The 23,037-nt window shown below is 46.8% G+C and overlaps 40 non-coding genes across 40 annotated transcripts; all 40 read right to left on the bottom strand.

Annotated features, from left to right (window-relative positions):
• Positions 1-85: 85 nt before the first annotated feature.
• On the bottom strand, positions 86-158 carry TRNAV-AAC (transfer RNA valine (anticodon AAC)). Its single transcript has one exon. It is a non-coding gene; the product is annotated as a tRNA-Val (tRNA).
• Positions 159-469: 311 nt separating this feature from the next.
• Positions 470-542, bottom strand: TRNAV-UAC (transfer RNA valine (anticodon UAC)). Its single transcript has one exon. It is a non-coding gene; the product is annotated as a tRNA-Val (tRNA).
• Positions 543-1,220: 678 nt separating this feature from the next.
• Positions 1,221-1,293, bottom strand: TRNAV-CAC (transfer RNA valine (anticodon CAC)). Its single transcript has one exon. It is a non-coding gene; the product is annotated as a tRNA-Val (tRNA).
• A 141-nt stretch (positions 1,294-1,434) lies between these two features.
• Positions 1,435-1,507, bottom strand: TRNAV-AAC (transfer RNA valine (anticodon AAC)). The gene has a single exon. It is a non-coding gene; the product is annotated as a tRNA-Val (tRNA).
• A 1,062-nt stretch (positions 1,508-2,569) lies between these two features.
• Positions 2,570-2,642, bottom strand: TRNAV-CAC (transfer RNA valine (anticodon CAC)). Its single transcript has one exon. It is a non-coding gene; the product is annotated as a tRNA-Val (tRNA).
• A 141-nt stretch (positions 2,643-2,783) lies between these two features.
• Positions 2,784-2,856, bottom strand: TRNAV-AAC (transfer RNA valine (anticodon AAC)). The gene has a single exon. It is a non-coding gene; the product is annotated as a tRNA-Val (tRNA).
• A 311-nt stretch (positions 2,857-3,167) lies between these two features.
• Positions 3,168-3,240, bottom strand: TRNAV-UAC (transfer RNA valine (anticodon UAC)). Its single transcript has one exon. It is a non-coding gene; the product is annotated as a tRNA-Val (tRNA).
• Positions 3,241-3,919: 679 nt separating this feature from the next.
• Positions 3,920-3,992, bottom strand: TRNAV-CAC (transfer RNA valine (anticodon CAC)). Its single transcript has one exon. It is a non-coding gene; the product is annotated as a tRNA-Val (tRNA).
• A 141-nt stretch (positions 3,993-4,133) lies between these two features.
• On the bottom strand, positions 4,134-4,206 carry TRNAV-AAC (transfer RNA valine (anticodon AAC)). The gene has a single exon. It is a non-coding gene; the product is annotated as a tRNA-Val (tRNA).
• Positions 4,207-4,517: 311 nt separating this feature from the next.
• On the bottom strand, positions 4,518-4,590 carry TRNAV-UAC (transfer RNA valine (anticodon UAC)). The gene has a single exon. It is a non-coding gene; the product is annotated as a tRNA-Val (tRNA).
• Positions 4,591-5,268: 678 nt separating this feature from the next.
• TRNAV-CAC (transfer RNA valine (anticodon CAC)) lies at positions 5,269-5,341 on the bottom strand. Its single transcript has one exon. It is a non-coding gene; the product is annotated as a tRNA-Val (tRNA).
• A 141-nt stretch (positions 5,342-5,482) lies between these two features.
• Positions 5,483-5,555, bottom strand: TRNAV-AAC (transfer RNA valine (anticodon AAC)). The gene has a single exon. It is a non-coding gene; the product is annotated as a tRNA-Val (tRNA).
• A 1,062-nt stretch (positions 5,556-6,617) lies between these two features.
• Positions 6,618-6,690, bottom strand: TRNAV-CAC (transfer RNA valine (anticodon CAC)). Its single transcript has one exon. It is a non-coding gene; the product is annotated as a tRNA-Val (tRNA).
• A 141-nt stretch (positions 6,691-6,831) lies between these two features.
• Positions 6,832-6,904, bottom strand: TRNAV-AAC (transfer RNA valine (anticodon AAC)). Its single transcript has one exon. It is a non-coding gene; the product is annotated as a tRNA-Val (tRNA).
• A 2,400-nt stretch (positions 6,905-9,304) lies between these two features.
• On the bottom strand, positions 9,305-9,377 carry TRNAV-CAC (transfer RNA valine (anticodon CAC)). Its single transcript has one exon. It is a non-coding gene; the product is annotated as a tRNA-Val (tRNA).
• Positions 9,378-9,518: 141 nt separating this feature from the next.
• TRNAV-AAC (transfer RNA valine (anticodon AAC)) lies at positions 9,519-9,591 on the bottom strand. Its single transcript has one exon. It is a non-coding gene; the product is annotated as a tRNA-Val (tRNA).
• A 311-nt stretch (positions 9,592-9,902) lies between these two features.
• TRNAV-UAC (transfer RNA valine (anticodon UAC)) lies at positions 9,903-9,975 on the bottom strand. The gene has a single exon. It is a non-coding gene; the product is annotated as a tRNA-Val (tRNA).
• Positions 9,976-11,300: 1,325 nt separating this feature from the next.
• Positions 11,301-11,373, bottom strand: TRNAV-CAC (transfer RNA valine (anticodon CAC)). The gene has a single exon. It is a non-coding gene; the product is annotated as a tRNA-Val (tRNA).
• Positions 11,374-11,514: 141 nt separating this feature from the next.
• TRNAV-AAC (transfer RNA valine (anticodon AAC)) lies at positions 11,515-11,587 on the bottom strand. Its single transcript has one exon. It is a non-coding gene; the product is annotated as a tRNA-Val (tRNA).
• A 311-nt stretch (positions 11,588-11,898) lies between these two features.
• TRNAV-UAC (transfer RNA valine (anticodon UAC)) lies at positions 11,899-11,971 on the bottom strand. Its single transcript has one exon. It is a non-coding gene; the product is annotated as a tRNA-Val (tRNA).
• A 678-nt stretch (positions 11,972-12,649) lies between these two features.
• Positions 12,650-12,722, bottom strand: TRNAV-CAC (transfer RNA valine (anticodon CAC)). Its single transcript has one exon. It is a non-coding gene; the product is annotated as a tRNA-Val (tRNA).
• A 141-nt stretch (positions 12,723-12,863) lies between these two features.
• On the bottom strand, positions 12,864-12,936 carry TRNAI-AAU (transfer RNA isoleucine (anticodon AAU)). Its single transcript has one exon. It is a non-coding gene; the product is annotated as a tRNA-Ile (tRNA).
• A 311-nt stretch (positions 12,937-13,247) lies between these two features.
• TRNAV-UAC (transfer RNA valine (anticodon UAC)) lies at positions 13,248-13,320 on the bottom strand. The gene has a single exon. It is a non-coding gene; the product is annotated as a tRNA-Val (tRNA).
• Positions 13,321-13,998: 678 nt separating this feature from the next.
• Positions 13,999-14,071, bottom strand: TRNAV-CAC (transfer RNA valine (anticodon CAC)). The gene has a single exon. It is a non-coding gene; the product is annotated as a tRNA-Val (tRNA).
• Positions 14,072-14,212: 141 nt separating this feature from the next.
• On the bottom strand, positions 14,213-14,285 carry TRNAV-AAC (transfer RNA valine (anticodon AAC)). Its single transcript has one exon. It is a non-coding gene; the product is annotated as a tRNA-Val (tRNA).
• Positions 14,286-14,596: 311 nt separating this feature from the next.
• Positions 14,597-14,669, bottom strand: TRNAV-UAC (transfer RNA valine (anticodon UAC)). The gene has a single exon. It is a non-coding gene; the product is annotated as a tRNA-Val (tRNA).
• A 678-nt stretch (positions 14,670-15,347) lies between these two features.
• On the bottom strand, positions 15,348-15,420 carry TRNAV-CAC (transfer RNA valine (anticodon CAC)). Its single transcript has one exon. It is a non-coding gene; the product is annotated as a tRNA-Val (tRNA).
• Positions 15,421-15,561: 141 nt separating this feature from the next.
• Positions 15,562-15,634, bottom strand: TRNAV-AAC (transfer RNA valine (anticodon AAC)). Its single transcript has one exon. It is a non-coding gene; the product is annotated as a tRNA-Val (tRNA).
• Positions 15,635-16,696: 1,062 nt separating this feature from the next.
• TRNAV-CAC (transfer RNA valine (anticodon CAC)) lies at positions 16,697-16,769 on the bottom strand. Its single transcript has one exon. It is a non-coding gene; the product is annotated as a tRNA-Val (tRNA).
• Positions 16,770-16,910: 141 nt separating this feature from the next.
• TRNAV-AAC (transfer RNA valine (anticodon AAC)) lies at positions 16,911-16,983 on the bottom strand. The gene has a single exon. It is a non-coding gene; the product is annotated as a tRNA-Val (tRNA).
• Positions 16,984-17,294: 311 nt separating this feature from the next.
• Positions 17,295-17,367, bottom strand: TRNAV-UAC (transfer RNA valine (anticodon UAC)). The gene has a single exon. It is a non-coding gene; the product is annotated as a tRNA-Val (tRNA).
• Positions 17,368-18,693: 1,326 nt separating this feature from the next.
• TRNAV-CAC (transfer RNA valine (anticodon CAC)) lies at positions 18,694-18,766 on the bottom strand. The gene has a single exon. It is a non-coding gene; the product is annotated as a tRNA-Val (tRNA).
• A 141-nt stretch (positions 18,767-18,907) lies between these two features.
• TRNAV-AAC (transfer RNA valine (anticodon AAC)) lies at positions 18,908-18,980 on the bottom strand. The gene has a single exon. It is a non-coding gene; the product is annotated as a tRNA-Val (tRNA).
• Positions 18,981-19,291: 311 nt separating this feature from the next.
• On the bottom strand, positions 19,292-19,364 carry TRNAV-UAC (transfer RNA valine (anticodon UAC)). The gene has a single exon. It is a non-coding gene; the product is annotated as a tRNA-Val (tRNA).
• Positions 19,365-20,042: 678 nt separating this feature from the next.
• TRNAV-CAC (transfer RNA valine (anticodon CAC)) lies at positions 20,043-20,115 on the bottom strand. The gene has a single exon. It is a non-coding gene; the product is annotated as a tRNA-Val (tRNA).
• A 141-nt stretch (positions 20,116-20,256) lies between these two features.
• On the bottom strand, positions 20,257-20,329 carry TRNAI-AAU (transfer RNA isoleucine (anticodon AAU)). Its single transcript has one exon. It is a non-coding gene; the product is annotated as a tRNA-Ile (tRNA).
• A 311-nt stretch (positions 20,330-20,640) lies between these two features.
• Positions 20,641-20,713, bottom strand: TRNAV-UAC (transfer RNA valine (anticodon UAC)). Its single transcript has one exon. It is a non-coding gene; the product is annotated as a tRNA-Val (tRNA).
• Positions 20,714-22,040: 1,327 nt separating this feature from the next.
• Positions 22,041-22,113, bottom strand: TRNAV-CAC (transfer RNA valine (anticodon CAC)). Its single transcript has one exon. It is a non-coding gene; the product is annotated as a tRNA-Val (tRNA).
• A 141-nt stretch (positions 22,114-22,254) lies between these two features.
• Positions 22,255-22,327, bottom strand: TRNAV-AAC (transfer RNA valine (anticodon AAC)). The gene has a single exon. It is a non-coding gene; the product is annotated as a tRNA-Val (tRNA).
• A 311-nt stretch (positions 22,328-22,638) lies between these two features.
• On the bottom strand, positions 22,639-22,711 carry TRNAV-UAC (transfer RNA valine (anticodon UAC)). Its single transcript has one exon. It is a non-coding gene; the product is annotated as a tRNA-Val (tRNA).
• Positions 22,712-23,037: the final 326 nt, after the last annotated feature.

Here is a 23,037-nt window from a genome sequence, read left to right as displayed (position 1 = left end):
AATATGATTAAGCCAGACAGGTAAAGACTCATGCATGCGTAAGTGGAGCCTGCGTGAAAAGGAAAGAAGACCAGAGAAAAAGCCATGTTTCTGCCCAGTTTCAAACTGGGGACCTTTCGCGTGTTAGGCGAACGTGATAACCACTACACTACAGAAACCACCTACACTTCTCAGGGTGTACCCACAAGTGGCTCATTTTACCCAAGCAAAGCTTGTTTTAACCACGTGCAGCTCATTTTAACCACACGCAGCTCATTTTAACCACACGCAACAACTAGGATCCACATCTGTCCTGATCAAGCTAACACGCTACTTTGGACTAACTCCAGCTCTTTTGCTTGGAGACAACTGGATCAAGAGGAGTAGGCAGACTAATGTGAGTTTTGTCAAGGTGCAGCTAGCATTGGAGGCCAAAAATCTTCTTTAGAAAGGAGGGGAATAGACCACTTTATGGAACAAAAAGCATCGCTGTTTCTGCCCAGTTTCGAGCTGGGGACCATTTGCGTGTAAAGCAAACGTGATAACCACTACACTACAGAAACCTCCGGTGGTAACTGATTGCAATTTTGCTACCAAGAAGAAAGCAGTGCTCGCATAGGAACATAGACAACTGGCATATTGGGAACTAATACTCAAAAGAACCTTCCACATGAGAAAGGGAGCAATAAAGTAGCTATGAGAGGTAACAACTTCTAAAATGTTGGGCTTAGGTCAATAGAGTATGCTTGAGTAAAAAAAAAGGCATTCGGGAATAGAAAGGTGGGGAGGGGAAAGACAAAAATGGCATGCAGCAAAATATCATAAGTCTTAACTACTGGGAAAGCCTGAACTTTGCAGATGATGCGACGGCAACCAAAGTGGCAGTACTTGGAGAAGGGCTGGATAGGAAGAAGACAAGGGAGGTTGGAGTCAAAGGCAAATTCCAGGCAATATAAACTTACAAAGCAGGTGATAGGACAGTTCTACTTCTAGATAGTGCAGTATCTAGGGAGAAGGAAAAGAGACAAAGCTTGGTGTTTTGCAAGTTGAGTTTTAGATCTCTCTTAGATGGATATGCATGTAGGGATGGCTGAGAGGCAGTCTGAAAGAGGCTATTAGCAGTTGCCTGAGAAAGTGAGTGAAGAAAAGACACTGGCCAGTCACATTGAGGGCCAGCTTGCAAGCGTATGGAGCAAGGGAAGGAGGAGTGCTTTGGATGGCAAAAAGTTAAAGGTAGACACTGTTTCTGCCCGGTGTTGAACCGGGGACCTTTCGCGTGTGAGGCAAACATGATAACCACTACACTACAGAAACCAGATACTTCTTGCTTGTCCTGGAGCCCCGAAAGAGGAAAAGTAGAGCTTTTCATGAATATGATTAAGCCAGACAGGTAAAGACTCATGCATGCGTAAGTGGAGCCTGCGTGAAAAGGAAAGAAGACCAGAGAAAAAACCATGTTTCTGCCCAGTTTCGAACTGGGGACCTTTCGCGTGTTAGGCGAACGTGATAACCACTACACTACAGAAACCACCTACACTTCTCAGGGTGTACCCACAAGTGGCTCATTTTACCCAAGCAAAGCTTGTTTTAACCACGTGCAGCTCATTTTAACCACACGCAGCTCATTTTAACCACACGCAACAACTAGGATCCACATCTGTCCTGATCAAGCTAACACGCTACTTTGGACTAACTCCAGCTCTTTTGCTTGGAGACAACTGGATCAAGAGGAGTAGGCAGACTAATGTGAGTTTTGTCAAGGTGCAGCTAGCATTGGAGGCCAAAAATCTTCTTTAGAAAGGAGGGGAATAGACCACTTTATGGAACAAAAAGCATCGCTGTTTCTGCCCAGTTTCGAGCTGGGGACCTTTTGCGTGTAAAGCAAATTTGATAACCACTACACTACAGAAACCTCCGGTGGTAACTGATTGCAATTTTGCTACCAAGAAGAAAGCAGTGCTCGCATAGGAACATAGACAACTGGCATATTGGGAACTAATACTCAAAAGAACCTTCCACATGAGAAAGGGAGCAATAAAGTAGCTATGAGAGGTAACAACATCTAAAATGTTGGGCTTAGGTCAATAGAGTATGCTTGAGTAAAAAAAAAGGCATTCGGGAATAGAAAGGTGGGGAGGGGAAAGACAACCATGGCATGCAGCAAAATATCATAAGTCTTAACTACTGGGAAAGCCTGAACTTTGCAGATGATGCGACGGCAACCAAAGTGGCAGTACTTGGAGAAGGGCTGGATAGGAAGAAGACAAGGGAGGTTGGAGTCAAAGGCAAATTCCAGGCAATATAAACTTACAAAGCAGGTGATAGGACAGTTCTACTTCTAGATAGTGCAGTATCTAGGGAGAAGGAAAAGAGACAAAGCTTGGTGTTTTGCAAGTTGAGTTTTAGATCTCTCTTAGATGGATATGCATGTAGGGATGGCTGAGAGGCAGTCTGAAAGAGGCTATTAGCAGTTGCCTGAGAAAGTGAGTGAAGAAAAGACACTGGCCAGTCACATTGAGGGCCAGCTTGCAAGCGTATGGAGCAAGGGAAGGAGGAGTGCTTTGGATGGCAAAAAGTTAAAGGTAGACACTGTTTCTGCCCGGTTTCGAACCGGGGACCTTTCGCGTGTGAGGCAAACATGATAACCACTACACTACAGAAACCAGACACTTCTTGCTTGTCCTGGAGCCCCGAAAGAGGAAAAGTAGAGCTTTTCATGAATATGATTAAGCCAGACAGGTAAAGACTCATGCATGCGTAAGTGGAGCCTGCGTGAAAAGGAAAGAAGACCAGAGAAAAAGCCATGTTTCTGCCCAGTTTCGAACTGGGGACCTTTCGCGTGTTAGGCGAACGTGATAACCACTACACTACAGAAACCACCTACACTTCTCAGGATGTACCCACAAGTGGCTCATTTTACCCAAGCAAAGCTTGTTTTAACCACGTGCAGCTCATTTTAACCACACGCAGCTCATTTTAACCACACGCAACAACTAGGATCCACATCTGTCCTGATCAAGCTAACACGCTACTTTGGACTAACTCCAGCTCTTTTGCTTGGAGACAACTGGATCAAGAGGAGTAGGCAGACTAATGTGAGTTTTGTCAAGGTGCAGCTAGCATTGGAGGCCAAAAATCTTCTTTAGAAAGGAGGGGAATAGACCACTTTATGGAACAAAAAGCATCGCTGTTTCTGCCCAGTTTCGAGCTGGGGACCTTTTGCGTGTAAAGCAAACGTGATAACCACTACACTACAGAAACCTCCGGTGGAAACTAATTGCAATTTTGCTACCAAGAAGAAAGCAGTGCTCGCATAGGAACATAGACAACTGGCATATTGGGAACTAATACTCAAAAGAACCTTCCACATGAGAAAGGGAGCAATAAAGTAGCTATGAGAGGTAACAACATCTAAAATGTTGGGCTTAGGTCAATAGAGTATGCTTGAGTAAAAAAAAAAGGCATTCGGGAATAGAAAGGTGGGGAGGGGAAAGACAACCATGGCATGCAGCAAAATATCATAAGTCTTAACTACTGGGAAAGCCTGAACTTTGCAGATGATGCGACGGCAACCAAAGTGGCAGTACTTGGAGAAGGGCTGGATAGGAAGAAGACAAGGGAGGTTGGAGTCAAAGGCAAATTCCAGGCAATACAAGCTTACAAAGCAGGTGATAGGACAGTTCTACTTCTAGATAGTGCAGTATCTAGGGAGAAGGAAAAGAGACAAAGCTTGGTGTTTTGCAAGTTGAGTTTTAGATCTCTCTTAGATGGATATGCATGTAGGGATGGCTGAGAGGCAGTCTGAAAGAGGCTATTAGCAGTTGCCTGAGAAAGTGAGTGAAGAAAAGACACTGGCCAGTCACATTGAGGGCCAGCTTGCAAGCGTATGGAGCAAGGGAAGGAGGAGTGCTTTGGATGGCAAAAAGTTAAAGGTAGTCACTGTTTCTGCCCGGTTTTGAACCGGGGACCTTTCGCATGTGAGGCAAACATGATAACCACTACACTACAGAAACCAGACACTTCTTGCTTGTCCTGGAGCCCCGAAAGAGGAAAAGTAGAGCTTTTCATGAATATGATTAAGCCAGACAGGTAAAGACTCATGCATGCGTAAGTGGAGCCTGCGTGAAAAGGAAAGAAGACCAGAGAAAAAGCCATGTTTCTGCCCAGTTTCGAACTGGGGACCTTTCGCGTGTTAGGCGAACGTGATAACCACTACACTACAGAAACCACCTACACTTCTCAGGGTGTACCCACAAGTGGCTCATTTTACCCAAGCAAAGCTTGTTTTAACCACGTGCAGCTCATTTTAACCACACGCAGCTCATTTTAACCACACGCAACAACTAGGATCCACATCTGTCCTGATCAAGCTAACACGCTACTTTGGACTAACTCCAGCTCTTTTGCTTGGAGACAACTGGATCAAGAGGAGTAGGCAGACTAATGTGAGTTTTGTCAAGGTGCAGCTAGCATTGGAGGCCAAAAATCTTCTTTAGAAAGGAGGGGAATAGACCACTTTATGGAACAAAAAGCATCGCTGTTTCTGCCCAGTTTCAAGCTGGGGACCTTTTGCGTGTAAAGCAAACGTGATAACCACTACACTACAGAAACCTCCGGTGGAAACTGATTGCAATTTTGCTACCAAGAAGAAAGCAGTGCTCGCATAGGAACATAGACAACTGGCATATTGGGAACTAATACTCAAAAGAACCTTCCACATGAGAAAGGGAGCAATAAAGTAGCTATGAGAGGTAACAACATCTAAAATGTTGGGCTTAGGTCAATAGAGTATGCTTGAGTAAAAAAAAAGGCATTCGGGAATAGAAAGGTGGGGAGGGGAAAGACAACCATGGCATGCAGCAAAATATCATAAGTCTTAACTACTGGGAAAGCCTGAACTTTGCAGATGATGCGACGGCAACCAAAGTGGCAGTACTTGGAGAAGGGCTGGATAGGAAGAAGACAAGGGAGGTTGGAGTCAAAGGCAAATTCCAGGCAATATAAACTTACAAAGCAGGTGGTAGGACAGTTCTACTTCTAGATAGTGCAGTATCTAGGGAGAAGGAAAAGAGACAAAGCTTGGTGTTTTGCAAGTTGAGTTTTAGATCTCTCTTAGATGGATATGCATGTAGGGATGGCTGAGAGGCAGTCTTAAAGAGGCTATTAGCAGTTGCCTGAGAAAGTGAGTGAAGAAAAGACACTGGCCAGTCACATTGAGGGCCAGCTTGCAAGCGTATGGAGCAAGGGATGGAGGAGTGCTTTGGATGGCAAAAAGTTAAAGGTAGACACTGTTTCTGCCCGGTTTCGAACAGGGGACCTTTCGCGTGTGAGGCGAACATGATAACCACTACACTACAGAAACCAGACACTTCTTGCTTGTCCTGGAGCCCTGAAAGAGGAAAAGTAGAGCTTTTCGTGAATATGATTAAGCCAGACAGGTAAAGACTCATGCATGCGTAAGTGGAGCCTGCGTGAAAAGGAAAGAAGACCAGAGAAAAAGCCATGTTTCTGCCCAGTTTCGAACTGGGGACCTTTCGCGTGTTAGGCGAACGTGATAACCACTACACTACAGAAACCACCTACACTTCTCAGGGTGTACCCACAAGCGGCTCATTTTACCCAAGCAAAGCTTGTTTTAACCACGTGCAGCTCATTTTAACCACACGCAGCTCATTTTAACCACACGCAACAACTAGGATCCACATCTGTCCTGATCAAGCTAACACGCTACTTTGGACTAACTCCAGCTCTTTTGCTTGGAGACAACTGGATCAAGAGGAGTAGGCAGACTAATGTGAGTTTTGTCAAGGTGCAGCTAGCATTGGAGGCCAAAAATCTTCTTTAGAAAGGAGGGGAATAGACCACTTTATGGAACAAAAAGCATCGCTGTTTCTGCCCAGTTTCAAGCTGGGGACCTTTTGCGTGTAAAGGAAACGTGATAACCACTACACTACAGAAACCTCCGGTGGAAACTGATTGCAATTTTGCTACCAAGAAGAAAGCAGTGCTCGCATAGGAACATAGACAACTGGCATATTGGGAACTAATACTCAAAAGAACCTTCCACATGAGAAAGGGAGCAATAAAGTAGCTATGAGAGGTAACAACATCTAAAATGTTGGGCTTAGGTCAATAGAGTATGCTTGAGTAAAAAAAAAGGCATTCGGGAATAGAAAGGTGGGGAGGGGAAAGACAACCATGGCATGCAGCAAAATATCATAAGTCTTAACTACTAGGAAAGCCTGAACTTTGCAGATGATGCGACGGCAACCAAAGTGGCAGTACTTGGAGAAGGGCTGGATAGGAAGAAGACAAGGGAGGTTGGAGTCAAAGGCAAATTCCAGGCAATATAAACTTACAAAGCAGGTGGTAGGACAGTTCTACTTCTAGATAGTGCAGTATCTAGGAAGAAGAAAAAGAGACAAAGCTTGGTGTTTTGCAAGTTGAGTTTTAGATCTCTCTTAGATGGATATGCATGTAGGGATGGCTGAGAGGCAGTCTGAAAGAGGCTATTAGCAGTTGCCTGAGAAAGTGAGTGAAGAAAAGACACTGGCCAGTCACATTGAGGGCCAGCTTGCAAGCGTATGGAGCAAGGGAAGGAGGAGTGCTTTGGATGGCAAAAAGTTAAAGGTAGACACTGTTTCTGCCCGGTTTCGAACCGGGGACCTTTCGCGTGTGAGGCGAACGTGATAACCACTACACTACAGAAACCAGACACTTCTTGCTTGTCCTGGAGCCCCAAAAGAGGAAAAGTAGAGCTTTTCATGAATATGATTAAGCCAGACAGGTAAAGACTCATGCATGCATAAGTGGAGCCTGCGTGAAAAGGAAAGAAGACCAGAGAAAAAGCCATGTTTCTGCCCAGTTTCGAACTGGGGACCTTTCGCGTGTTAGGCGAACGTGATAACCACTACACCACAGAAACCACCTACACTTCTCAGGGTGTACCCACAAGCGGCTCATTTTACCAAAGCAAAGCTTGTTTTAACCACGTGCAGCTCATTTTAATCACACGCAGCTCATTTTAACCACACGCAACAACTAGGATCCACATCTGTCCTGATGTTATGATCGCTTCTGTAGCGTTTACTGCTGACTGCACTGGTATTGCAAACCAAGCAGTTCTAATGTCATTACATGCATTTGCTTGCATAGTTTGGTTTGCACTTAAGCTAGTTGCTGATTCCATCTGCAGTCGCTCTGAAGTTTATGACAGTTTAATATGCTTTTGTGTAAACAAACATTGTCTGCTGCAGTGGAGGGGCGGTCCCTTTCCTGCAGGCTGCATATCATTGTCTGCCTTTTCCTGCTATCAGCCTGTGATTAATTACCATTCACTTGTGTGGGAATCTGCAGGTCTGCTCCCATTGGATGACCTCAGTATAAAGAACTGCTTCCTGCAATGCCTCATGGGCTATCATAGTTTCAGACTCTATCTGTTACTCTGCTCGTGCCCCACCTCGTTCCTGGTCCGTGTGGACTGCGCTGACTCCTGCGAAGGGGTCAGCGAGTCCTCCTAGTTCTGCTCTTGTTCTAGAAGTTGCTACTTGCTTGTCTTGTGTCATATATTGGTTCATCGCCAATATATACGCATACTTGCGCATTTTGTTATTTTCCTTGTATTCGTGTTACGTTAATATATCAGTGTCGCTGATATATACGTACACGAACTGTTTATTTCCTGTGTTCAGCTAGTCAGTTTTCCAGCACGTTTTGGTAGTTTGCGCGTATCGTGAACACCCGTGCTGAGCTAGTTATCCTGTTCCTGGTCCTGTTTGTGGATTGCGTTCATCTCTGCGAAGAGATAGCGAATCCTTCTGAGTCCTGTTCCCTGTATTACTTCAGTCTTAGTCAGAGTTCCTGCTTATGTCATATATCGGTTCATTGCCAATATATACATATGTTAGTCAGACGTTACGAATAGTTTCATTGATAGCTGTAATTGTAATACGCTAGGAAAACATACTTATTGTATATTTATCTGTGATACGTTCATCTATCTCGATCCTGCTATTTCCTGTCTCTCCTGTCCTGTCTTTGTGAGGCACGCCATCGCCGCAACGCATTGGCTGCCTCATTCCAGTCTGTCTGGTTTTGGACGCTTGCTGTCGCTAAGTAATCGCTAGCTAGCAAGCGTTCATTCTGTCTACCTGTCCTGATCTCCTCAGTCCTGGTTTATGCGCTCAGCGCTACCTTGCGCTGAGACGTTATTACGAAAGTGTTTGTGGCTGTTCAGATCTGCACCGGCTCTGTGCACCACAATCTCCTATTGGAGTCAGTCCTCTCCTCCACTAAACTGGGGATATCCTGATCCCTTGTGCTGGTGTGTGTACCTCCTTCACGTCAGCTTATGTGTTGTATGCTGACTGTGGAGATTACACCCCCAAGCTTAACACCTGATCAAGCTAACACGCTACTTTGGACTAACTCCAGCTCTTTTGCTTGGAGACAACTGGATCAAGAGGAGTAGGCAGACTAATGTGAGTTTTGTCAAGGTGCAGCTAGCATTGGAGGCCAAAAATCTTCTTTAGAAAGGAGGGGAATAGACCACTTTATGGAACAAAAAGCATCGCTGTTTCTGCCCAGTTTCGAGCTGGGGACCTTTTGCGTGTAAAGCAAATTTGATAACCACTGCACTACAGAAACCTCCGGTGGAAACTGATTGCAATTTTGCTACCAAGAAAAAAGCAGTGCTCGCATAGGAAAATAGACAACTGGCATATTGGGAACTAATACTCAAAAGAACCTTCCACATGAGAAAGGGAGCAATAAAGAAGCTATGAGAGGTAACAACATCTAGAATGTTGGGCTTAGGTCAATAGAGTATGCTTGAGTAAAAAAAAAAGGCATTCGGGAATAGAAAGGTGGGGAGGGGAAAGACAACCATGGCATGCAGCAAAATATCATAAGTCTTAACTACTGGGAAAGCCTGAACTTTGCAGATGATGCGACGGCAACCAAAGTGGCAGTACTTGGAGAAGGGCTGGATAGGAAGAAGACAAGGGAGGTTGGAGTCAAAGGCAAATTCCAGGCAATATAAACTTACAAAGCAGGTGATAGGACAGTTCTACTTCTAGATAGTGCAGTATCTAGGGAGAAGGAAAAGAGACAAAGCTTGGTGTTTTGCAAGTTGAGTTTTAGATCTCTCTTAGATGGATATGCATGTAGGGATGGCTGAGAGGCAGTCTGAAAGAGGCTATTAGCAGTTGCCTGAGAAAGTGAGTGAAGAAAAGACACCGGCCAGTCACATTGAGGGCCAGCTTTCAAGCGTATGGAGCAAGGGAAGGAGGAGTGCTTTGGATGGCAAAAAGTTAAAGGTAGACACTGTTTCTGCCCGGTTTCGAACCGGGGACCTTTCGCGGGTGAGGCAAATGTGATAACCACTACACTACAGAAACCAGACACTTCTTGCTTGTCCTGGAGCCCCAAAAGAGGAAAATTAGAGCTTTTCATGAATATGATTAAGCCAGACAGGTAAAGACTCATGCATGCGTAAGTGGAGCCTGCGTGAAAAGGAAAGAAGACCAGAGAAAAAGCCATGTTTCTGCCCAGTTTCGAACTGGGGACCTTCCGCGTGTTAGGCGAACGTGATAACCACTACACTACAGAAACCACCTACGCTTCTCAGGGTGTACCCACAAGCGGCTCATTTTACCCAAGCAAAGCTTGTTTTAACTACGTGCAGCTCATTTTAACCACACGCAGCTCATTTTAACCACACGCAACAACTAGGATCCACATCTGTCCTGATCAAGCTAACACGCTACTTTGGACTAACTCCAGCTCTTTTGCTTGGAGACAACTGGATCAAGAGGAGTAGGCAGACTAATGTGAGTTTTGTCAAGGTGCAGCTAGCATTGGAGGCCAAAAATCTTCTTTAGAAAGGAGGGGAATAGACCACTTTATGGAACAAAAAGCATCGCTGTTTCTGCCCAGTTTCGAGCTGGGGACCTTTTGCGTGTAAAGCAAACGTGATAACCACTACACTACAGAAACCTCCGGTGGAAACTGATTGCAATTTTGCTACCAAGAAGAAAGCAGTGCTCGCATAGGAACATAGACAACTGGCATATTGGGAACTAATACTCAAAAGAACCTTCCACATGAGAAAGGGAGCAATAAAGTAGCTATGAGAGGTAACAACATCTAAAATGTTGGGCTTAGGTCAATAGAGTATGCTTGAGTAAAAAAAAAGGCATTCGGGAATAGAAAGGTGGGGAGGGGAAAGACAACCATGGCATGCAGCAAAATATCATAAGTCTTAACTACTGGGAAAGCCTGAACTTTGCAGATGAAGCGACGGCAACCAAAGTGGCAGTACTTGGAGAAGGGCTGGATAGGAAGAAGACAAGGGAGGTTGGAGTCAAAGGCAAATTCCAGGCAATATAAACTTACAAAGCAGGTGGTAGGACAGTTCTACTTCTAGATAGTGCAGTATCTAGGGAGAAGGAAAAGAGACAAAGCTTGGTGTTTTGCAAGTTGAGTTTTAGATCTCTCTTAGATGGATATGCAGGGCCGGCCCGCCCATGAGGCGGGGTGAAACTTTTGCCTCAGGCGGCACTTCTGGAGGGGCGGCAGGCGCCCGTCTGTGTGTGTGGGGGGCCGCCCGAGCTGGAGGGGATAGCGGGCAGGAAGGGGGTATTGGGCCTAGCGGCGGGGAGGGGGGTCGGACCCCCCCCTCCCTCGCCTGGGTCCCCCGTCCTCCGCTCCCCTCCAGCTTTAGAAGTGAGGTCGCTGGCTGCAGCTATATTGTAAGAGGCAACGGGCGGGGAGGACTCACCTCTTCCTCGTTCCAGCCCGAGCCTGCGCTCCACTGACGTCACTTCCTGCTACGCCGCAGGAAGTGATGTCAGTGGAGCGCAGGCTCGGGCTGGAACAAGGAAGAGGTGAGTGATCCCCGCCCGTTGCCTCTTACAATATAGCTGCAGCCAGCGACCTCACTTCTAAAGCTGGAGGGGAGCGGAGGACGGGGGACCCAGGCGAGGGAGGGGGGATCCGACCCCCCTCCCCGCCGCTAGGCCCAATACCCCCTTCCTGCCCGCTATCCCCTCCAGCTCGGGCGGCCCCCCCACACACACACGGCTTGGGGGGGGGGCGGCGATTTTTTTGAATTTTGCCTCAGGCGGCAAAAAGTCTAGGGCCGGGCCTGTAGATATGCATGTAGGGATGGCTAAGAGGCAGTCTGAAAGAGGCTATTAGCAGTTGCCTGAGAAAGTGAGTGAAGAAAAGACATTGGCCAGTCACATTGATGGCCAGCTTGCAAGCGTATGGAGCAAGGGAAGGAGGAGTGCTTTGGATGGCAAAAAGTTAAAGGTAGACACTGTTTCTGCCCGGTTTCGAACCGGGGACCTTTCGCGTGTGAGGCGAACGTGATAACCACTACACTACAGAAACCAGACACTTCTTGCTTGTCCTGGAGCCCCGAAAGAGGAAAAGTAGAGCTTTTCATGAATATCATTAAGCCAGACAGGTAAAGACTCATGCATGCGTAAGTGGAGCCTGCGTGAAAAGGAAAGAAGACCAGAGAAAAAGCCATGTTTTTGCCCAGTTTCGAACTGGGGACCTTTTGCGTGTTAGGCGAACGTGATAACCACTACACTACAGAAACCACCTACACTTCTCAGGGTGTACCCACAAGCGGCTCATTTTACCCAAGCAAAGCTTGTTTTAACCACGTGCAGCTCATTTTAACCACACGCAGCTCATTTTAATCACACGCAACAACTAGGATCCACATCTGTCCTGATCAAGCTAACACGCTACTTTGGACTAACTCCAGCTCTTTTGCTTGGAGACAACTGGATCAAGAGGAGTAGGCAGACTAATGTGAGTTTTGTCAAGATGCAGCTAGCATTGGAGGCCAAAAATCTTCTTTAGAAAGGAGGGGAATAGACCACTTTATGGAACAAAAAGCATCGCTGTTTCTGCCCAGTTTCGAGCTGGGGACCTTTTGCGTGTAAAGCAAACGTGATAACCACTACACTACAGAAACCTCCGGTGGAAACTGATTGCAATTTTGCTACCAAGAAGAAAGCAGTGCTCGCATAGGAACATAGACAACTGGCATATTGGGAACTAATACTCAAAAGAACCTTCCACATGAGAAAGGGAGCAATAAAGTAGCTATGAGAGGTAACAACATCTAAAATGTTGGGCTTAGGTCAATAGAGTATGCTTGAGTAAAAAAAAAGGCATTCGGGAATAGAAAGGTGCGGAGGGGAAAGACAACCATGGCATGCAGCAAAATATCATAAGTCTTAACTACTGGGAAAGCCTGAACTTTGCAGATGATGCGACGGCAACCAAAGTGGCAGTACTTGGAGAAGGGCTGGATAGGAAGAAGACAAGGGAGGTTGGAGTCAAAGGCAAATTCCAGGCAATATAAACTTACAAAGCAGGTGATAGGACAGTTCTACTTCTAGATAGTGCAGTATCTAGGGAGAAGGAAAAGAGACAAAGCTTGGTGTTTTGCAAGTTGAGTTTTAGATCTCTCTTAGATGAATATGCATGTAGGGATGGCTGAGAGGCAGTCTGAAAGAGGCTATTAGCAGTTGCCTGAGAAAGTGAGTGAAGAAAAGACACTGGCCAGTCACATTGAGGGCCAGCTTGCAAGCGTATGGAGCAAGGGAAGGAGGAGTGCTTTGGATGGCAAAAAGTTATAGGTGGACACTGTTTCTGCCCGGTTTCGAACCGGGGACCTTTCGCATGTGAGGTGAACGTGATAACCACTACACTACAGAAACCAGACACTTCTTGCTTGTCCTGGAGCCCCGAAAGAGGAAAAGTAGAGCTTTTCATGAATATGATTAAGCCAGACAGGTAAAGACTCATGCATGCGTAAGTGGAGCCTGCGTGAAAAGGAAAGAAGACCAGAGAAAAAGCCATGTTTCTGCCCAGTTTCGAACTGGGGACCTTTCGCGTATTAGGCGAACGTGATAACCACTACACTACAGAAACCACCTACACTTCTCAGGCTGTACCCACAAGCGGCTCATTTTACCCAAGCAAAGCTTGTTTTAACCACGTGCAGCTCATTTTAACCACACGCAGCTCATTTTAACCACACGCAACAACTAGGATCCACATCTGTCCTGATCAAGCTAACACGCTACTTTGGACTAACTCCAGCTCTTTTGCTTGGAGACAACTGGATCAAGAGGAGTAGGCAGACTAATGTGAGTTTTGTCAAGGTGCAGCTAGCATTGGAGGCCAAAAATCTTCTTTAGAAAGGAGGGGAATAGACCACTTTATGGAACAAAAAGCATCGCCGTTTCTGCCCAGTTTCGAGCTGGGGACCTTTTGCGTGTAAAGCAAACGGGATAACCACTACACTACAGAAACCTCCGGTGGAAACTGATTGCAATTTTGCTACCAAGAAGAAAGCAGTGCTCGCATAGGAACATAGACAACTGGCATATTGGGAACTAATACTCAAAAGAACCTTCCACATGAGAAAGGGAGCAATAAAGTAGCTATGAGAGGTAACAACATCTAAAATGTTGGGCTTAGGTCAATAGAGTATGCTTGAGTAAAAAAAAAGGCATTCGGGAATAGAAAGGTGGGGAGGGGAAAGACAACCATGGCATGCAGCAAAATATCATAAGTCTTAACTACTGGGAAAGCCTGAACTTTGCAGATGATGCGACGGCAACCAAAGTGGCAGTACTTGGAGAAGGGCTGGATAGGAAGAAGACAAGGGAGGTTGGAGTCAAAGGCAAATTCCAGGCAATATAAACTTACAAAGCAGGTGATAGGACAGTTCTACTTCTAGATAGTGCAGTATCTAGGGAGAAGGAAAAGAGACAAAGCTTGGTGTTTTGCAAGTTGAGTTTTAGATCTCTCTTAGATGGATATGCATGTAGGAATGGCTGAGAGGCAGTCTGAAAGAGGCTATTAGCATTTGCCTGAGAAAGTGAGTGAAGAAAAGACACTGGCCAGTCACATTGAGGGCCAGCTTGCAAGCGTATGGAGCAAGGGAAGGAGGAGTGCTTTGGATGGCAAAAAGTTAAAGGTAGACACTGTTTCTGCCCGGTTTCGAACCGAGGACCTTTCGTGTGTGAGGCGAACGTGATAACCACTACACTACAGAAACCAGACACTTCTTGCTTGTCCTGGAGCCCCGAAAGAGGAAAAGTAGAGCTTTTCATGAATATGATTAAGCCAGACAGGTAAAGACTCATGCATGCGTAAGTGGAGCCTGCGTGAAAAGGAAAGAAGACCAGAGAAAAAGCCATGTTTCTGCCCAGTTTCGAACTGGGGACCTTTCGCGTGTTAGGCGAACGTGATAACCACTACACTACAGAAACCACCTACACTTCTCAGGGTGTACCCACAAGCGGCTCATTTTACCCAAGCAAAGCTTGTTTTAACCACGTGCAGCTCAGTTTAACCACACGCAGCTCATTTTAACCACACGCAACAACTAGGATCCACATCTGTCCTGATCAAGCTAACACGCTACTTTGGACTAACTCCAGCTCTTTTGCTTGGAGACAACTGGATCAAGAGGAGTAGGCAGACTAATGTGAGTTTTGTCAAGGTGCAGCTAGCATTGGAGGCCAAAAATCTTCTTTAGAAAGGAGGGGAATAGACCACTTTATGGAACAAAAAGCATCGCTGTTTCTGCCCAGTTTCGAGCTGGGGACCTTTTGCGTGTAAAGCAAACGTGATAACCACTACACTACAGAAACCTCCGGTGGAAACTGATTGCAATTTTGCTACCAAGAAGAAAGCAGTGCTCGCATAGGAACATAGACAACTGGCATATTGGGAACTAATACTCAAAAGAACCTTCCACATGAGAAAGGGAGCAATAAAGTAGCTATGAGAGGTAACAACATCTAAAATGTTGGGCTTAGGTCAATAGAGTATGCTTGAGTAAAAAAAAAGGCATTCGGGAATAGAAAGGTGGGGAGGGGAAAGACAACCATGGCATGCAGCAAAATATCATAAGTCTTAACTACTGGGAAAGCCTGAACTTTGCAGATGATGCGACGGCAACCAAAGTGGCAGTACTTGGAGAAGGGCTGGATAGGAAGAAGACAAGGGAGGTTGGAGTCAAAGGCAAATTCCAGGCAATATAAACTTACAAAGCAGGTGATAGGACAGTTCTACTTCTAGATAGTGCAGTATCTAGGGAGAAGGAAAAGAGACAAAGCTTGGTGTTTTGCAAGTTGAGTTTTAGATCTCTCTTAGATGGATATGCATGTAGGGATGGCTGAGAGGCAGTCTGAAAGAGGCTATTAGCAGTTACCTGAGAAAGTGAGTGAAGAAAAGACACTGGCCAGTCACATTGAGGGTCAGCTTGCAAGCGTATGGAGCAAGGGAAGGAGGAGTGCTTTGGATGGCAAAAAGTTAAAGGTAGACACTGTTTCTGCCCAGTTTCGAACCGGGGACCTTTCGCGTGTGAGGTGAACGTGATAACCACTACACTACAGAAACCAGACACTGCTTGCTTGTCCTGGAGCCCCGAAAGAGGAAAAGTAGAGCTTTTCATGAATATGATTAAGCCAGACAGGTAAAGACTCATGCATGCATAAGTGGAGCCTGCGTGAAAAGGAAAGAAGACCAGAGAAAAAGCCATGTTTCTGCCCAGTTTCGAACTGGGGACCTTTCGCGTGTTAGGCGAACGTGATAACCACTACACCACAGAAACCACCTACACTTCTCAGGGTGTACCCACAAGCGGCTCATTTTACCAAAGCAAAGCTTGTTTTAACCACGTGCAGCTCATTTTAACCACACGCAGCTCATTTTAACCACATGCAACAACTAGGATCCACATCTGTCCTGATCAAGCTAACACGCTACTTTGGACTAACTCCAGCTCTTTTGCTTGGAGACAACTGGATCAAGAGGAGTAGGCAGACTAATGTGAGTTTTGTCAAGGTGCAGCTAGCATTGGAGGCCAAAAATCTTCTTTAGAAAGGAGGGGAATAGACCACTTTATGGAACAAAAAGCATCGCTGTTTCTGCCCAGTTTCGAGCTGGGGACCTTTTGCGTGTAAAGCAAATTTGATAACCACTGCACTACAGAAACCTCCGGTGGAAACTGATTGCAATTTTGCTACCAAGAAAAAAGCAGTGCTCGCATAGGAAAATAGACAACTGGCATATTGGGAACTAATACTCAAAAGAACCTTCCACATGAGAAAGGGAGCAATAAAGAAGCTATGAGAGGTAACAACATCTAGAATGTTGGGCTTAGGTCAATAGAGTATGCTTGAGTAAAAAAAAAGGCATTCGGGAATAGAAAGGTGGGGAGGGGAAAGACAACCATGGCATGCAGCAAAATATCATAAGTCTTAACTACTGGGAAAGCCTGAACTTTGCAGATGATGCGACGGCAACCAAAGTGGCAGTACTTGGAGAAGGGCTGGATAGGAAGAAGACAAGGGAGGTTGGAGTCAAAGGCAAATTCCAGGCAATATAAACTTACAAAGCAGGTGATAGGACAGTTCTACTTCTAGATAGTGCAGTATCTAGGGAGAAGGAAAAGAGACAAAGCTTGGTGTTTTGCAAGTTGAGTTTTAGATCTCTCTTAGATGGATATGCATGTAGGGATGGCTGAGAGGCAGTCTGAAAGAGGCTATTAGCAGTTGCCTGAGAAAGTGAGTGAAGAAAAGACACCGGCCAGTCACATTGAGGGCCAGCTTTCAAGCGTATGGAGCAAGGGAAGGAGGAGTGCTTTGGATGGCAAAAAGTTAAAGGTAGACACTGTTTCTGCCCGGTTTCGAACCGGGGACCTTTCGCGGGTGAGGCAAACGTGATAACCACTACACTACAGAAACCAGACACTTCTTGCTTGTCCTGGAGCCCCAAAAGAGGAAAATTAGAGCTTTTCATGAATATGATTAAGCCAGACAGGTAAAGACTCATGCATGCGTAAGTGGAGCCTGCGTGAAAAGGAAAGAAGACCAGAGAAAAAGCCATGTTTCTGCCCAGTTTCGAACTGGGGACCTTCCGCGTGTTAGGCGAACGTGATAACCACTACACTACAGAAACCACCTACGCTTCTCAGGGTGTACCCACAAGCGGCTCATTTTACCCAAGCAAAGCTTGTTTTAACCACGTGCAGCTCATTTTAACCACACGCAGCTCATTTTAACCACACGCAACAACTAGGATCCACATCTGTCCTGATCAAGCTAACACGCTACTTTGGACTAACTCCAGCTCTTTTGCTTGGAGACAACTGGATCAAGAGGAGTAGGCAGACTAATGTGAGTTTTGTCAAGGTGCAGCTAGCATTGGAGGCCAAAAATCTTCTTTAGAAAGGAGGGGAATAGACCACTTTATGGAACAAAAAGCATCGCTGTTTCTGCCCAGTTTCGAGCTGGGGACCTTTTGCGTGTAAAGCAAACGTGATAACCACTACACTACAGAAACCTCCGGTGGAAATTGATTGCAATTTTGCTACCAAGAAGAAAGCAGTGCTCGCATAGGAACATAGACAACTGGCATATTGGGAACTAATACTCAAAAGAACCTTCCACATGAGAAAGGGAGCAATAAAGTAGCTATGAGAGGTAACAACATCTAAAATGTTGGGCTTAGGTCAATAGAGTATGCTTGAGTAAAAAAAAAGGCATTCGGGAATAGAAAGGTGGGGAGGGGAAAGACAACCATGGCATGCAGCAAAATATCATAAGTCTTAACTACTGGGAAAGCCTGAACTTTGCAGATGATGCGACGGCAACCAAAGTGGCAGTACTTGGAGAAGGGCTGGATAGGAAGAAGACAAGGGAGGTTGGAGTCAAAGGCAAATTCCAGGCAATATAAACTTACAAAGCAGGTGGTAGGACAGTTCTACTTCTAGATAGTGCAGTATCTAGGGAGAAGGAAAAGAGACAAAGCTTGGTGTTTTGCAAGTTGAGTTTTAGATCTCTCTTAGATGGATATGCAGGGCCGGCCCGCCCATGAGGCGGGGTGAAACTTTTGCCTCAGGCGGCACTTCTGGAGGGGCGGCAGGCGCCCGTCTGTGTGTGTGGGGGGCCGCCCGAGCTGGAGGGGATAGCGGGCAGGAAGGGGGTATTGGGCCTAGCGGCGGGGAGGGGGGTCGGACCCCCCCCTCCCTCGCCTGGGTCCCCCGTCCTCCGCTCCCCTCCAGCTTTAGAAGTGAGGTCGCTGGCTGCAGCTATATTGTAAGAGGCAACGGGCGGGGAGGACTCACCTCTTCCTCGTTCCAGCCCGAGCCTGCGCTCCACTGACGTCACTTCCTGCTACGCCGCAGGAAGTGATGTCAGTGGAGCGCAGGCTCGGGCTGGAACAAGGAAGAGGTGAGTGATCCCCGCCCGTTGCCTCTTACAATATAGCTGCAGCCAGCGACCTCACTTCTAAAGCTGGAGGGGAGCGGAGGACGGGGGACCCAGGCGAGGGAGGGGGGATCCGACCCCCCTCCCCGCCGCTAGGCCCAATACCCCCTTCCTGCCCGCTATCCCCTCCAGCTCGGGCGGCCCCCCCACACACACACGGCTTGGGGGGGGGGGCGGCGATTTTTTTGAATTTTGCCTCAGGCGGCAAAAAGTCTAGGGCCGGGCCTGTAGATATGCATGTAGGGATGGCTAAGAGGCAGTCTGAAAGAGGCTATTAGCAGTTGCCTGAGAAAGTGAGTGAAGAAAAGACATTGGCCAGTCACATTGATGGCCAGCTTGCAAGCGTATGGAGCAAGGGAAGGAGGAGTGCTTTGGATGGCAAAAAGTTAAAGGTAGACACTGTTTCTGCCCGGTTTCGAACCGGGGACCTTTCGCGTGTGAGGCGAACGTGATAACCACTACACTACAGAAACCAGACACTTCTTGCTTGTCCTGGAGCCCCGAAAGAGGAAAAGTAGAGCTTTTCATGAATATCATTAAGCCAGACAGGTAAAGACTCATGCATGCGTAAGTGGAGCCTGCGTGAAAAGGAAAGAAGACCAGAGAAAAAGCCATGTTTTTGCCCAGTTTCAAACTGGGGACCTTTTGCGTGTTAGGCGAACGTGATAACCACTACACTACAGAAACCACCTACACTTCTCAGGGTGTACCCACAAGCGGCTCATTTTACCCAAGCAAAGCTTGTTTTAACCACGTGCAGCTCATTTTAACCACACGCAGCTCATTTTAATCACACGCAACAACTAGGATCCACATCTGTCCTGATCAAGCTAACACGCTACTTTGGACTAACTCCAGCTCTTTTGCTTGGAGACAACTGGATCAAGAGGAGTAGGCAGACTAATGTGAGTTTTGTCAAGATGCAGCTAGCATTGGAGGCCAAAAATCTTCTTTAGAAAGGAGGGGAATAGACCACTTTATGGAACAAAAAGCATCGCTGTTTCTGCCCAGTTTCGAGCTGGGGACCTTTTGCGTGTAAAGCAAACGTGATAACCACTACACTACAGAAACCTCCGGTGGAAACTGATTGCAATTTTGCTACCAAGAAGAAAGCAGTGCTCGCATAGGAACATAGACAACTGGCATATTGGGAACTAATACTCAAAAGAACCTTCCACATGAGAAAGGGAGCAATAAAGTAGCTATGAGAGGTAACAACATCTAAAATGTTGGGCTTAGGTCAATAGAGTATGCTTGAGTAAAAAAAAAGGCATTCGGGAATAGAAAGGTGCGGAGGGGAAAGACAACCATGGCATGCAGCAAAATATCATAAGTCTTAACTACTGGGAAAGCCTGAACTTTGCAGATGATGCGACGGCAACCAAAGTGGCAGTACTTGGAGAAGGGCTGGATAGGAAGAAGACAAGGGAGGTTGGAGTCAAAGGCAAATTCCAGGCAATATAAACTTACAAAGCAGGTGATAGGACAGTTCTACTTCTAGATAGTGCAGTATCTAGGGAGAAGGAAAAGAGACAAAGCTTGGTGTTTTGCAAGTTGAGTTTTAGATCTCTCTTAGATGGATATGCATGTAGGGATGGCTGAGAGGCAGTCTGAAAGAGGCTATTAGCAGTTGCCTGAGAAAGTGAGTGAAGAAAAGACACTGGCCAGTCACATTGAGGGCCAGCTTGAAAGCGTATGGAGCAAGGGAAGGAGGAGTGCTTTGGATGGCAAAAAGTTATAGGTGGACACTGTTTCTGCCCGGTTTCGAACCGGGGACCTTTCGCATGTGAGGTGAACGTGATAACCACTACACTACAGAAACCAGACACTTCTTGCTTGTCCTGGAGCCCCGAAAGAGGAAAAGTAGAGCTTTTCATGAATATGATTAAGCCAGACAGGTAAAGACTCATGCATGCGTAAGTGGAGCCTGCGTGAAAAGGAAAGAAGACCAGAGAAAAAGCCATGTTTCTGCCCAGTTTCGAACTGGGGACCTTTCGCGTATTAGGCGAACGTGATAACCACTACACTACAGAAACCACCTACACTTCTCAGGCTGTACCCACAAGCGGCTCATTTTACCCAAGCAAAGCTTGTTTTAACCACGTGCAGCTCATTTTAACCACACGCAGCTCATTTTAACCACACGCAACAACTAGGATCCACATCTGTCCTGATCAAGCTAACACGCTACTTTGGACTAACTCCAGCTCTTTTGCTTGGAGACAACTGGATCAAGAGGAGTAGGCAGACTAATGTGAGTTTTGTCAAGGTGCAGCTAGCATTGGAGGCCAAAAATCTTCTTTAGAAAGGAGGGGAATAGACCACTTTATGGAACAAAAAGCATCGCTGTTTCTGCCCAGTTTCGAGCTGGGGACCTTTTGTGTGTAAAGCAAACGTGATAACCACTACACTACAGAAACCTCCGGTGGAAACTGATTGCAATTTTGCTACCAAGAAGAAAGCAGTGCTCGCATAGGAACATAGACAACTGGCATATTGGGAACTAATACTCAAAAGAACCTTCCACATGAGAAAGGGAGCAATAAAGTAGCTATGAGAGGTAACAACATCTAAAATGTTGGGCTTAGGTCAATAGAGTATGCTTGAGTAAAAAAAAAGGCATTCGGGAATAGAAAGGTGGGGAGGGGAAAGACAACCATGGCATGCAGCAAAATATCATAAGTCTTAACTACTGGGAAAGCCTGAACTTTGCAGATGATGCGACGGCAACCAAAGTGGCAGTACTTGGAGAAGGGCTGGATAGGAAGAAGACAAGGGAGGTTGGAGTCAAAGGCAAATTCCAGGCAATATAAACTTACAAAGCAGGTGGTAGGACAGTTCTACTTCTAGATAGTGCAGTATCTAGGGAGAAGGAAAAGAGACAAAGCTTGGTGTTTTGCAAGTTGAGTTTTAGATCTCTCTTAGATGGATATGCAGGGCCGGCCCGCCCATGAGGCGGGGTGAAACTTTTGCCTCAGGCGGCACTTCTGGAGGGGCGGCAGGCGCCCGTCTGTGTGTGTGGGGGGCCGCCCGAGCTGGAGGGGATAGCGGGCAGGAAGGGGGTATTGGGCCTAGCGGCGGGGAGGGGGGTCGGACCCCCCCCTCCCTCGCCTGGGTCCCCCGTCCTCCGCTCCCCTCCAGCTTTAGAAGTGAGGTCGCTGGCTGCAGCTATATTGTAAGAGGCAACGGGCGGGGAGGACTCACCTCTTCCTCGTTCCAGCCCGAGCCTGCGCTCCACTGACGTCACTTCCTGCTACGCCGCAGGAAGTGATGTCAGTGGAGCGCAGGCTCGGGCTGGAACAAGGAAGAGGTGAGTGATCCCCGCCCGTTGCCTCTTACAATATAGCTGCAGCCAGCGACCTCACTTCTAAAGCTGGAGGGGAGCGGAGGACGGGGGACCCAGGCGAGGGAGGGGGGATCCGACCCCCCTCCCCGCCGCTAGGCCCAATACCCCCTTCCTGCCCGCTATCCCCTCCAGCTCGGGCGGCCCCCCCACACACACACGGCTTGGGGGGGGGGGGCGGCGATTTTTTTGAATTTTGCCTCAGGCGGCAAAAAGTCTAGGGTCGGGCCTGTAGATATGCATGTAGGGATGGCTAAGAGGCAGTCTGAAAGAGGCTATTAGCAGTTGCCTGAGAAAGTGAGTGAAGAAAAGACATTGGCCAGTCACATTGATGGCCAGCTTGCAAGCGTATGGAGCAAGGGAAGGAGGAGTGCTTTGGATGGCAAAAAGTTAAAGGTAGACACTGTTTCTGCCCGGTTTCGAACCGGGGACCTTTCGCGTGTGAGGCGAACGTGATAACCACTACACTACAGAAACCAGACACTTCTTGCTTGTCCTGGAGCCCCGAAAGAGGAAAAGTAGAGCTTTTCATGAATATCATTAAGCCAGACAGGTAAAGACTCATGCATGCGTAAGTGGAGCCTGCGTGAAAAGGAAAGAAGACCAGAGAAAAAGCCATGTTTTTGCCCAGTTTCAAACTGGGGACCTTTTGCGTGTTAGGCGAACGTGATAACCACTACACTACAGAAACCACCTACACTTCTCAGGGTGTACCCACAAGCGGCTCATTTTACCCAAGCAAAGCTTGTTTTAACCACGTGCAGCTCATTTTAACCACACGCAGCTCATTTTAATCACACGCAACAACTAGGATCCACATCTGTCCTGATCAAGCTAACACGCTACTTTGGACTAACTCCAGCTCTTTTGCTTGGAGACAACTGGATCAAGAGGAGTAGGCAGACTAATGTGAGTTTTGTCAAGATGCAGCTAGCATTGGAGGCCAAAAATCTTCTTTAGAAAGGAGGGGAATAGACCACTTTATGGAACAAAAAGCATCGCTGTTTCTGCCCAGTTTCGAGCTGGGGACCTTTTGCGTGTAAAGCAAACGTGATAACCACTACACTACAGAAACCTCCGGTGGAAACTGATTGCAATTTTGCTACCAAGAAGAAAGCAGTGCTCGCATAGGAACATAGACAACTGGCATATTGGGAACTAATACTCAAAAGAACCTTCCACATGAGAAAGGGAGCAATAAAGTAGCTATGAGAGGTAACAACATCTAAAATGTTGGGCTTAGGTCAATAGAGTATGCTTGAGTAAAAAAAAAGGCATTCGGGAATAGAAAGGTGCGGAGGGGAAAGACAACCATGGCATGCAGCAAAATATCATAAGTCTTAACTACTGGGAAAGCCTGAACTTTGCAGATGATGCGACGGCAACCAAAGTGGCAGTACT

Source organism: Hyperolius riggenbachi, chromosome 4 (genome assembly GCF_040937935.1).
Source record: "Hyperolius riggenbachi isolate aHypRig1 chromosome 4, aHypRig1.pri, whole genome shotgun sequence".
NCBI classification, from domain to species: domain Eukaryota; kingdom Metazoa; phylum Chordata; class Amphibia; order Anura; family Hyperoliidae; genus Hyperolius; species Hyperolius riggenbachi.
This window is presented reverse-complemented; position numbering and strand designations above follow the sequence as displayed.